Source organism: Scyliorhinus torazame, chromosome 19 (genome assembly GCF_047496885.1).
Source record: "Scyliorhinus torazame isolate Kashiwa2021f chromosome 19, sScyTor2.1, whole genome shotgun sequence".
Taxonomy (NCBI): domain Eukaryota; kingdom Metazoa; phylum Chordata; class Chondrichthyes; order Carcharhiniformes; family Scyliorhinidae; genus Scyliorhinus; species Scyliorhinus torazame.
The window spans coordinates 24,737,692-24,750,554 of NC_092725.1; positions in this window are offsets into that span (position 1 = coordinate 24,737,692).

The window sequence follows — 12,863 nt, forward strand, 5'->3', positions numbered from 1 at the left end:
ATGAGAGGCCTTTAGATAGGGGGTCCTTCCCGTTAACGGGATGGAGATAGCCTTAACTGGTGATTATTGGTTTCTTGCCGCACTGTAGCGGGATTCGGAATTCGCCAAAGGAAGTGGGCCAATTAGATTGGAAACCAATCGGTGTCTCTGGTGCGGTTCCTGACATTGGAATCTCCCGCGATCGAACTGAATCGCTCGGATTCGCACGTGGTGCGGTGCGACAGTTAGATCTCGGCCGTTACCTCCCCAGGGACACTCTCTAGTCAATCAACAGTGCATTAGCAAAGGCTTTCAATTTCACCACTGGCTTCTAAAGGCTTTGTGGTCTTGCAGAACAAGTTTATTTTAAAAACATGACTCCTGCAGTCAAACACGCTCTAACCCAGGCTTTTAGCCATTAAATCAGCAAATGTTTATAATCCAATGTATCTAAATTCCTGCATTTGCCACACAGTGCAGCACTCCCTCAGCACTGACCCTCCGACAGTGCAGTGTTCCCTCAGCACTGACCCTCCGACGGTGCAGTGTTCCCTCAGTATTGACCCTCCGACAGTGCAGCACTCCCTCAGTACTGACCCTCCGACAGTGCGGTGCTCCCTCAGTACTGACCCTCCGACAGTGCGGACTCCCTCGGTACTGACCCTCCGACAGTGCAGCACTCCCTCAGCACTGACCCTCCAACAATGAGGCGCGCCATCGGTACTGACCCTCCAACAGTGCGGACTCCCTCGGTACTGACCCTCCAACAGTGCGGCGCCCCCTCAGTACTGACCCTCCAACAGTGCGGCGCCCCCTCAGCACTGACCCTCTGACAGTGCAGCGCTCCCTCAGTACTGACCCTCCAACAGTGCTGCGCTCTCTCGATACTGACCCTCCAACAGTCAGGCGTTCCCTCAGCACTGACCCTCTGGCAGTGCAAAGTCCCCTCAGTTCTCATCCTCCAGCAGTGCGCCAATCCATCAGAACTGACCGTACGACAGTGCGGCGCTCCCGAAGATTAACTCCGCCTCCTTAGCTCTAGCTGGTACCTTTATTTCTAATGCACCTACCAATTTGATTAACTTGTCTTTGCAAAGCTCTTTTAATTAATCCAGAGATAAGTCTTCCACCTTAAGAAAAACCTGAGCAGCTCCCAGAGCCATCCTGGTATCGCTCCAAACGTGGGGCGGGATTCTCTGCTATCCGGCGGGGCGGGCTGTACCGGTGCCGAGGAGTGGCGTGAACCACTCCGGCGTCGGGCCGCCCGCAAGGTGCGGAGTACTCCGCACCTTCAGGGGCTAGGCCGGTACCGGCGGGGTTGGTACCATGCCAACTGGTGCCGAAGGCCCTCCACCAACCGGCGCGAGTTGGCGCATGCGCGAGAGCGTCAGCATGTTCTGCCGTGATCCCAGCACATGCGCAGGGGGGTTCTTCTCCGTGCCAGCCATGGCGGAATGTTACAGCGTCTTGCGCGGAGGGACAGAGTGCCCCCACGGCACAGGCCCGCCCGCAGATCGTTGGGCCCCAATCGCAGGCCAGGACACCATGGGCCCAACCCCCCCCCCCCCGCCACCCCCACCACCCCCACCACCAGGGCCAAGCCGTCCTGTGCTCCCCCCTGAGGACTCCGCAGGCCGCCCGCAGAGCCAGGTCCCGCCTTGTTTGATTTATGCCGGCGGGACTGGCCGAAAACGGGTGGCCACTCGGCCCATTGCGGAGCAGAGAATCGCCGGGGGGAGGGGGGCCACTGCCATCGGCCCCCGACCGGTGCGATGCAATTCCCGCCCCTGCCGAAAAACCGGCACCGGAGAATCCGGCAGCCGGCGTCAGGGCGGGATTCACGACGATTCTCCGGCCCGGTGGGGGGGGTCGGAGAATCCCGCCTCTGGTGCCTCTTTTAATTTACACTGCGGCCCAAACTTCACCGTCTTCCACTCCGCAAATCCCAGGCCCAAGCCCCCAAATTCTGTTACTCCGCCCTGAGCAAGTGTGTGGTCAATTCCAGCCCCACATGCCCTCGAATCACAACACAAGTGAATTAACCAATAATTATTGTACCAATACCCAAAGTCTTTGGTCTTTGGCTGCCCAACGATTCCAGTCACTAGGTTTGTAAGTTAAAACACAATTACTGTTTATAACAAGAATAATGATGAAATATGCAGTAAATACAACAGGTTAACAAGCAAGCTAATATATACTACCACCTTTAACTGTCTCTACCTTGTACCCACACACACATGCAAGACAGACAAACACGGGCGGGGGTGTTGGAAATAATAAGGATGAAGGTCAAAATGTCTTTGCTTCACATGGTGGTTCTCTAACATGCTTTCCTCACAGCCTGCCGGTTTACAGATGGTGATGGTTTACTTGGCAGAGTCATTGAGGCAAAAGGCCTTCTGGAGAGTCACTTCAGTTCTTGTCAAAATGGGGCCTTCAGCTCGGGAATCTCATTCGGGCCTACATCTTTCCTGAGACACCGCTTCCAGCTCGTGGTTTGACTTCAAGCCGTTGCAGGCTCGGGGGGAAAATGGCTCCCAGACTTACTGGAGCGAGTGATAGTCCTCACAGTGGCCTTCTGAAGCGAGTTTACCTGGATCTTCTGAAGAGAATTAATTAGAACCCTCCACCTAAGCTGCAGAACCAAAAGTGAAACCATATGGTGCTCCTTCAATTGGAGTTTAACCTGGACAAATGCAAGGTGATGCATTTTGGTAGATCCCATTCAGGTGGGAGCTATAAAATAAATGGCAGAACCATGAGGAGCATAGAGACACAGAGAGATCTGGGCGTGCAGGTCCACAGATTCCTAAAAGTGACAGCACAGGTCGAAATGGTGGCAAAGAAAGCATACGGCATGCTTGTATTCATAGGACGGGGTATTGAGTATTAAAACTCAAAAATTATGTTAGTTATATAGAACATTGGTTAGGCCACATTTGGAATACTGTGTCCAATTCTGGTCACCGCACTACCAGAAGAACGCGGAGGCTTTGGAGAGAGTACAGAAAAGATTTACCAAGATGTTGCCTGGTATGGAGGTGTTGCTCTCTTTATTTGGTTCTAAATATGGCGGTCAATATGGTCGCCTTCCTTAATTCAATTACGTTTGCTTTAGAGTCGCCAGGTATCTTTCGATACCGCCACAAGGTTCAAACCCAAATACTGATCAAAGAGTCGGTACACCAGTTAGTTAGTTCAAAGTCAACACTATTTATTTACACACACAGCAATATCTACTCATGCACAAAATACTACAGACTAAACTATCACCACTGCTAAAGCCTATACTTAGCTTCGGGCGCCCACTCAGTCAGAGGAACAATGGCCGTTGTTCAGATCTGAGGCTGCTGGGGTCGAAGGGGGGTACAGGAGAACAGCTAAGGTCGTCTGTCTGGTAGCGAGCGTTGACCTTGGACTTACTTGCTTCTGGTGGACCTGTCTCTCCGCTTTGAGAGCCGAGTCCAAGAGAGCGATTCTCTCTCGGGGGTTTCTTCTTATACCCGGAGGGGCTTCGCGCTTTTGGGAAGGTCTTAAACAAGAACCCTTGTACCGACCCTCTCAAGGCGAATTTCACCCTCTCCAATTTAATGAACCCTGCCATATCGCTGATCCAGGATTCCACGCTTGGGGGCCTTGTATCTTTCCACTGAAGGAGAATCCTTCGCCGGGCTACCAGGGACGCAAAGGCCAGAATTCCGGCCTCTTTCGCCTCCTGCACTCCCGGCTCCTCTGCCACCCCAGATATTGCGAGCCCCCAGCCCGGTTTGACCCTGGATCCTACCACCCTCGACACCGTCCTCGTTACGCCCTTCCAAAACTCCTCCAGCGCTGGGCATGCCCAGAACATATGGATGTGATTTGCTGGGCTCCCTGAGCACCGAACACACCTGTCCTCACCCCCAAAGAACCTGCTCATCCTTGTCCCGGTCATGTGTGCCCTGTGCAGCACCTTAAACTGTATGAGGCTGAGCATCGCACACGAAGAGGAAGAGTTCAACCTCCCTAAGGCATCTGCCCACGTCCCCTCCTCGATCTCCTCTCCCAACTCCTCCCACTTACCTTTCAACTCCACCACTGAGGCCTCCTCCCCCTCCTGCATCACCTGGTAAGTTTCCGAGATCTTACCCACTCCTACCCACCCCCCCGCTCTGGAAGGTAACTTAACAATTCATCCCAATTTTTAAGAACATCCTCATTTTCCAATTTAATTTGAGGTATGTCAAATCCACAGTCATCTGGATTTGGTTCATCACTTTGAGTTAGAATCATTAAAACCTCCTTTTTCTCTCCTTCCCTTTCAAAGTACCTTTTAAGCATATTCACATGACACATTCGGTGAGTCTTCCTTCTATCTGGTGTTTTTACCACATAATTCACCTCACTTAATTTCCTTTCAATCTGATACGGTCCACAAAACCGAGCTTTTAAAGGCTCACCTACCACTGGTAACAACACTTATCCCCACTGGCAAAACTACAAACTTTGGATTTCTTGTCCGTGACCCGTTTCATCGCATTTTGTGCAACTTTCAAATGTTGTCTAGTCAATTCACCTGCTCTATTTAATTGTTCCCTAAAATTTGACACGTAATCCAATAATGTAATTTCCGATTTCTCACCCATCAATTTTTCCTTAATCAATTTAAGTGGTCCTCTTACCTCATGACCAAAAATTAGTTCAAAAGGACTGAATTTGGTTGACTCATTAGGTGCATCCCGAATTGCAAACAATACGAATGGAATTCCTTTATCCCAATCATCTGGATAATCTTGACAATACGTCCTCAACATTGTCTTTAATGTCTGATGCCACCTTTCTAATGCTCCCTGCGATTCTGGATGGTACGCAGTTGATTTAAATTGTTTTATTCCTAAGCTATCCATAAGTTCTTTGAATAACTTTGAAGTAAAATTCGATCCTTGATCCGATTGAATTTCTCTGGTAGTCCATATCTAGTAAAGAATTTAAGTAACTCCTCCACAATCCTTTTAGCTGTAATATTACATACTGGAATGGCCTCTGGAAATCTAGTAGACACATCAATTATAGTCAAAAGATATTGATTCCCACTTTTTGTTTTAGGAAGCAGTCCCACACAATCGATTAGGACCCTTGTAAAAGGTTCCTCAAATGCTGGAATGGATATTAAGGACGCTGGTTTTATCACTGCTTGAGGTTTCCCTATGACTTGACATGTGTGACATGATTGACAAAATTTAACTACATCTTTATGTAGTCCAGGGCAATAAAAATGTTTCTGGATTTTAGCTTGAGTTTCCCTTATTCCCAAATGACCTCCCACTGGTACCTCATGTGCAATTCGCAGCACCTCCTTTCTATACCCTCCCGGCAATACTACTTGATGAACTTCAGCCCATTTTTCATCCGCCTGCATATGTACAGGTCTTCATTTTCTCGTCAAGACATCACTTTTACGGTAATAACACTCTGGGATTATCTCAGATTCCTCTTCCGTTTATGCTTTCTGATATATCTGTTTTATTTCTACATCTTTCTGTTGTAACTCCGCCAATTTTCCTGAACTAAAAATATCCATTTTTAGTACTTCGCAATTTATCTCTACAAACTTGCCCATGTGATATCAAGAACTCATCCTCCACCTGTTATTTTTTCAACCATCTGATCAAAAATTGTTTCTGATAATTGCACTTCAACTTCACCTTCACTCTTTGATTTCTCCTCTTGTCTTAACCTGTGACTTTGCGACCGGGTTACTACACAATCTGGAAAAATCCCAGGATATTTATCCTTCAATCCTTCAGTTGTCTGATTTTCCACTGGCTTATCAACCACAGTAGGCATCACTCCCACCTGTGATCCAGCTATATCATTGCCCAAGATAAACTGTATTCCTGGACTTCTCTATTACTCCTACTACCACTTCACCACTCTTCACTGGACTTTCCAACCTTACCTTATATAATGGAACGCTACTCCTCTCACCCTGAATTCCACATATCACCACCTTTTCTGGCAACATTCTTCCCAAACTACATATTTCCTCGTCTCTTACCATTAAAGATTGACTCACCCCTGTATCTCTTAAAACTGTGACTTCTTTACCTGCTCCTCCTGATACACATGAGTAAACTTTACCCACACAAGTAAATTCTTTAAAGACATCTGGCACCTTCTTAACAATCACCTCTTGATCAGGCTGTACAATCGTTTGCACCTCCTTCTCTTCCCTTGGGCTTTCCTTTACCACTCTAACAAATCCCACTGTCTTATCCTGTTTTACCACATCAGCCTTCCCAGTGCTTTTCTTCAACCACCAACACTCGGACTTTACATGGCCTAGTTTATTACAGTGAAAACATTTGAAACTTTTCATCTTTTTTCCACCCTCCTGGATTTCTTTTTTAATCTGAGGTACATTCTCTTTATTGACTCCCATCAGATCACCTTTACCTTTACCACTTGAGTATTTCTCATGTCCCCAGTTTCTATCCCTCACTGGCTGAAACTGATGTCGGAAACCAATCTTTGATTTATGAACTAATTCATAATCATCTGCCATTTCTGCTGCTAATCTCGCAGTTTTAACCCTCTGTTCCTCCACATGAGTTCTCACTACATCAGGAATTGAATTTTTAAACTCCTCCAAAAGTATAATTTCTCTGAGAGCTTCATACGTTTGGTCTATTTTCAAAGCCCTTATCCACCTATCAAAATTATTCTTTGAGCCTTTCAAACTCCATGTGTGTTTGACCAAATTCTTTCCTTAAATTTCTAAACCTTTGTCTGTCAGCTTCAGGCACTAGCTCATATGCACTTAAGATGGATTTCTTCACCTCATATGTTCCAGATACCTCCTCCGGTAGTGATGCAAACACTTCACTAGCTCTACCTACCAGGTTTGTTTGAATCAGTTATACCCACATGTCCTGTGGCCATTTCATTTGTTTAGCTACCTTCTCAAATGAAATGAAAAAGGCTTCCACTTCCTTCTCGTCAAACTTTGGCAATGCTTGGACATATTTAAATAGATTCCCACCAAGCCTTCGACTGTGACGCTCTTTCTCACTATCCTCATCACTATCATCCAACTGTACATTTGCCTTTACGTCTGCCAATTTTAATTGACTGTCATGTTTCATGGCCATTTTCTGAAGTTCACAGTCCCTTTCTTTATCTTTTTCCCTGATCTGTACCTCCCTTTTTTCTTTTTGTTCTGCTAGGGCTATTCTTTCTTTTCTCATTTCTTCTCTCTCCTTTTCTTTTTCGTCTCTCTCTCTTTCTCTTTTTCCTCTCTCTCTCTCTCGTATTGAAGCCGCTTTAATTCTTTCTCATGTTCCATTTGTTTAATTTGCAACTGAATTTTTACCATATTTAATGAGCCAGAATTTATGACAGGCAAACGTAAATGCGCAGATACCGCGTTAAGTACCTCAGTTTTTCGTATTATGCTAGGCAGTGTTAACTGCAATGCTTTTGCCAAACCTAACAGTCTGTTTTTACTCTCTGAAAGTAAGGTATCACGTGTTATCGTGTCCATCCCCAAAAACCTCAGCCTCTGAAAGAGCCATTGTTCACAACACACTTAAACTAAAATACCACACCGGAAAAGCAACACTCCTTCACTGTCTTTAAGTTCACAAAAGCCAATCCAATAGATAGACTTTTATCCCGGACTAGCCCCCAATTGTTATGGGAGAGGCGTTGTCAGAACCCCAAAATGTATCATGGAGTTCAACCAACCTCTCCCTTTAATGTATTGTTGCTTTTCCGAGCACACTGCTTGTTCTCCAGGTGTGGTATTACAATTATGGACACGTGGGTTTTTAAACACAAAACAATGTTTATTCCATGAACTCAACTTAACCTTTTAAATAAACATTGGATCACTTAACACCCCTTACTTCAAAGATAACCCCGAAAATAATACAACACTAAATAATCCTTTCAACATCCAAGAGACTTAATACTTTTAAACAGAAACACATCAGGTTAAAAGCATTACTATTATGAGTTTAAGTCACCCAAATGATCCAGAGATAGTCTTTCATGGCAGAGATCACAGCAGATCCTGCTCACTGCAAACACAGACACACCCAAGCTCTCTTCCTCAAAACTCAAAACGAAAACTGCAAAATGGCTGAGCTAAAAATGCAGCTACACACACTCTGACATCACTGCATTTCTTAAAGGTACATTGCGTAAACATCCATTTCTTAAAGGCACTCTCACATAACATCTGGACATGGCCATCCCAGATGGCTACATTCCCTACTTGTGATCCTCAACGCGAAGCGTGAAGGATCACATTACCGCGTCATCTTCGTTCTCCTCCCAAGTCGGGCACCCATAAACATTGACAGGCTCTACACTGCTCTGTCCTATGAATTGCAACTTTTACCTAAATTATTTTATGTACATACATAATTATAAAATTCTACGGGGCGCTATGACATTCAGGCATGCTTTACAAAATTTTTTAAAACTGGAACCTCTAACTGTCCTTAACTAAACTATCCTCAATCAATCAAAATAATTTACAACATTTTAAACTGTACAATAGCAGCAACACCGGTCTCTCTGGCGTGGCAGTCAAGCACCGAGTTTTACATGTCTTTCTTAGAATGAAACGAACACAAAAAAATGGATGTACTTTAATTCACTTAAAGGGGTTGGCGGGGGGGGGGGGGGTCTGTTGAAGTCCGAAAATAGGGCATCTGAAGGTTGATACCTGGGTGTGGGAGGCTGTCCTTCACCATTTCTTGAGTCTAAGGGTCTGAACGACACTGCAGAGTATCGCCAGTACTAAACGTGCTTCCACAACGTAGGACAGGGAATACCAGGTGATGAACTTGTTCCACCAGGTCGGTGTTTCGGTAACTACCTCGGGAATACAGTGTATGGCAGAGGTGGGAAACATTCACGGCCTGTGTGGTAGGGGTCAGGGGGGGTCGTGTCCGCGCGCAACTGGCGTGATCCCGTGAAGATCCAAATGTAGACCATGATAGTTGTCTTCATGTTCTTCTTTCTTTCGTAATCTTCCTGAGGCGTCTGTGGTTCCGGAGTTCTGTGGACACAAGCATAATTTCTGTTATTACCTTGTTTAAGATCTCGTATGTCTGTCTGTCAGTCTTTATTGCCAATTACCCGTTATAATTGGTCACCATCTGTGACTCCCTCATTTTCTTTTTAAACCAAATATTTGGGACAAGACATCCGAGAAGAAAAATACTGACACAGTGCGAGCCATCTCGCAGCCTGTGCGGTCAATGCCGTGAATGTAGCATCCCAGTGTTGGAGGATGTAAATAGCATTTGGAAAGTAACCTAAGGGTCGGCGTAAAACAAATAAAAGAGTTTTGAACTAAGAGTTCCAAATGGGGTGCATACGGGCCGCGGCGGGTAAGAATGGGTGGAATCCCCGGGTAGGATGGTGATCATTGCCGTTGGTGCACCACCCGAGCATAGCTGACCAGATGGGGGTCCCCAGGCAGGGCAGGGACCAGTGCCGTTACTCCACTGCCTGAGCGACGGTACAAGAACGGTAAGAATTTGTGTTCACCGTGGATGTTGCCTCTCGTGATTACCTTCAAATCAGGAGAGTAGTTATGATCGGCTGTCTGCCAACAAACTAGTTCCTTTAACAGCCAGTGGGCGTTAAAAGAGTGGTGGCGTGGGGCCATGAAAATTTTTAAGTGGGCAAACAACATTCAACATTTACAGTAACAAACATTTAACGTAACACACAAGCAGAACAAAAATCGTGCAGGTTCCATCAGAGTAGGACACCATAAATCACATTTGGCTTGGGGTGTAACTAGCATATGGAGTCAGTGTAGCGTGACCGAAGAAGAGAGGAAGGAGGAGAGAAACAAAAATGAAGTGGCCTTGCGGAGGTGTCCCTGCCATGAGAAGTGGTGGGTAAGCGCTCACAGTTTGCAATGGGCTGCTGGGAACTTGCAGCTGCTGTGGGTGGTGTTCTCCTTCATATCTGGGGGCTAGTCTAGTTGGTGGGGGTCTCCTGCAGTCTCGGGCGAAGTGTCCTGACTGCCCACAGTTGTAACATGACCCCTGGGGCACGTAAGGTGGAGCAGGCTCTCTGGTGCATTGCTCCCTTGGGTATGGTTCCCTGGGTGGGGGGTTGGGGCTGTTGGTGTCGTTGCTGGTTCGGGGGGGGGGGCATTGGTAGGCTGATTCCATTGCTGTTGCGGGAGCGCTTGACATTCTTGTGCGTAATGTCCTTTCTGTCCGCAATTGTAACATTCTTGGGACTTAGGCTGCTTTGGGCTGTTTCTTCTCTCATTTACCCACGCGGGGTTCTGGTGCGTCCTAACTGGATGCGTGTTCGCATCTGCCTGCTCTTCCTCTGCTCTACCATAAGCTGATTTACCTTGAACGGACTGTTCCCAAGCGCGGGACAATCTCTTTAAAACCCATTTCCCGTTGTGGGCCTCGTCTGAGGGGTCGTAATTTGCGCAAGCTCTCTGTTCTGCTTCTGTTGCATGAGATACTAGGATGCGGGTCCATTTGGCCATATTATCTGGGGACAAATGGGCACGGGCTAACTCTCCAAACACCGCAGTAAAATGTATCCACACGCGTCCAGCAAACGCTGTGGGGTGCTCTGACTTCTTTTGCCTACACTTGTTTCGGCCTTCTACGGGGTCTCCTCTGTTATAGCCGATCACACCTAGGATCGCTGTGTGCATTTCTTGGAGTGTCCCTCCTCCTACATTCTGTGGGTCGGGAAGGGCTGCCACGACTGAAGGGTCGAGGCTTAAAACTGCGAGCTTCACTTGCTCCTTTTCATCCAGGCCGTACATGGTCACCTGCTGTTTTACTCTAGCAAAGAACTGGTGGGGGTCGGATATGGGTAGGAACGGTGTTATTTTATCACACGCGTCCCGTAATTGAGTGACAGTTAACGGGGTAATGTATAGGAAATCTGAGTCTCCTTCTGCTGCGGCCCTGCGGTGTGTGGTTACAGGGTTCATAGGGGTGTGTTCTGCCTGTTCAGTCGGGGGTTGGGGTGCTTTTCATTTCTGGGGTTTTTCCTGTGTACATGTCCCATGTACATATCTGTGGGCAGTCTCATTTAACTCCTGCCAATCGAGGCCATTTTCCTGGTCTAACTGGGGTCCAAACGTGCTCTGAAACCCATTCTGGGCAGAAAGCAGAGATTGCAATTCTGTAATTTGCTTCCAGCACTTTGCATGATCTACCGAGCTCTGCCTTTGTTCCGTCGTGGAAGTGTGGAGTGCTCTTAGAGCTGTCTTTAAGTCGTTGCACTGTTTCTGCAACTGCTCGACCTGTTGTTCGGTTTCCTGTCTTACCAACACCGTGCGTTTTGTGTCTTGGTAGGCTTTGTCATATTGGGACTGAAAGCTGCTCAAATGGGCGAGACAAGACTGGTGTGCCCGCTTGGCATCAGCCACCTCCTTGTCCCTCGCCGCTAACTGCTCTCTCAGCTCCTTGTTCTCTCTCTCATATCCACTCACATCTCCTTCACTACTCTTTCTCTCCTCAATCTCTATACGGAGTGTCCTCACGACCTCCTCTGTGCCTCGCAATTGTGCCAAGCAGGACACGATTGTCATCGGCTTGCGAGCTTTCCCTAAGCTCTTCTTATGGATCTCTGTCAGGTTCTCCCACCAAGTCTGCCCTGTACTTCCGGGACCTGTTTCATCATTGGCGCATAATTCACTCCAAAGGGGCCATCCTTTCCCTTTGAGATATTTTCTGATCTCTTCTTCCCATACGGGACACTGTCCTACTCTACGGGTCGCTGCGATCTCAAATTCCTGGGGGTTCATAAGGCGTTCCTTTGCCTTCATTGACATTTTTCTCTATCTCTGTGGTCTCTACCGAATTTGGAACAAGGGGTGATCAAGTGGTGATGCAAATACAGGTACGGCTTACGCTAATTTCTAGCCTACAAAACTCCCGACAGTTTTACGCAACAAAATCTCTCAGATTTACCTTATATCCCTGTTAGTACGCATGCATTAACACACTTCCGAATCTTGGAGGTTTGATCAGTATCGTTCTTACACTTGGTGGTTTTTCTGTTTCCAATTGGATTCCAATTCAAATTTGTGTTCTCTCGGAGTGACTAGGCCACTTCTAGATCGAATCCCGTCAGAGGTCGCCAGTAAATGTTGCTCTCTTTATTTGGTTCTAAATATGGCGGTGAATATGGTCGACTTCCTTAATCCTAATTACGTTTGCTTTAGAGTCGCCAGGTATCTTTCGATACCGCCACAAGGTTCAAACCCGAATACTGATCAAAGAGCCGGTACACCCGTTAGTTAGTTCAAAGTCAACACTATTTATTTACACACACAGTAATATCTACTCATGCACAAAATATTACAGACTAAACTATCATAGAACATAGAACATAGAACGTAGAACAGTACAGCACCGAACAGGCCCTTCGGCCCTCGATGTTGTGCCGAGCATTGTCCGAAACCAAGATCAAGCTGTCCCACTCCCTGTCATTCTCGTGTGCTCCATGTGCCTATCCAATAACCGCTTGAAAGTTCCTAAAGTGTCCGACTCCACTATCACAGCAGGCAGTCTTGGTTGGAAAAGAACAGGTGGAGGATGAGGCGGATATTTTTAGTTCAGGAAAATTGGCGGAGTTCACTACTGCTAAAGCCTAAACATAGCTTCGGGCGCCCACTCAGTCAGAGGAACAATGGCCGTTGTTCAGATCTGAGGCTGCTGGGGTCGAAGGGGGGTATAGGAGAACAGCTAAGGTCGTCCGTCTGGTAGCGAGCGTTGACCTTGGACTTACTTGCTTCTGGTGCAGCTGGTGGACGGGTCTCTCCGCTTTGAGAGCCGAGTCCAAGAGAGCGATTCTCTCTCGGGGGTTTCTTCTTACACCCGGAGGGGCTT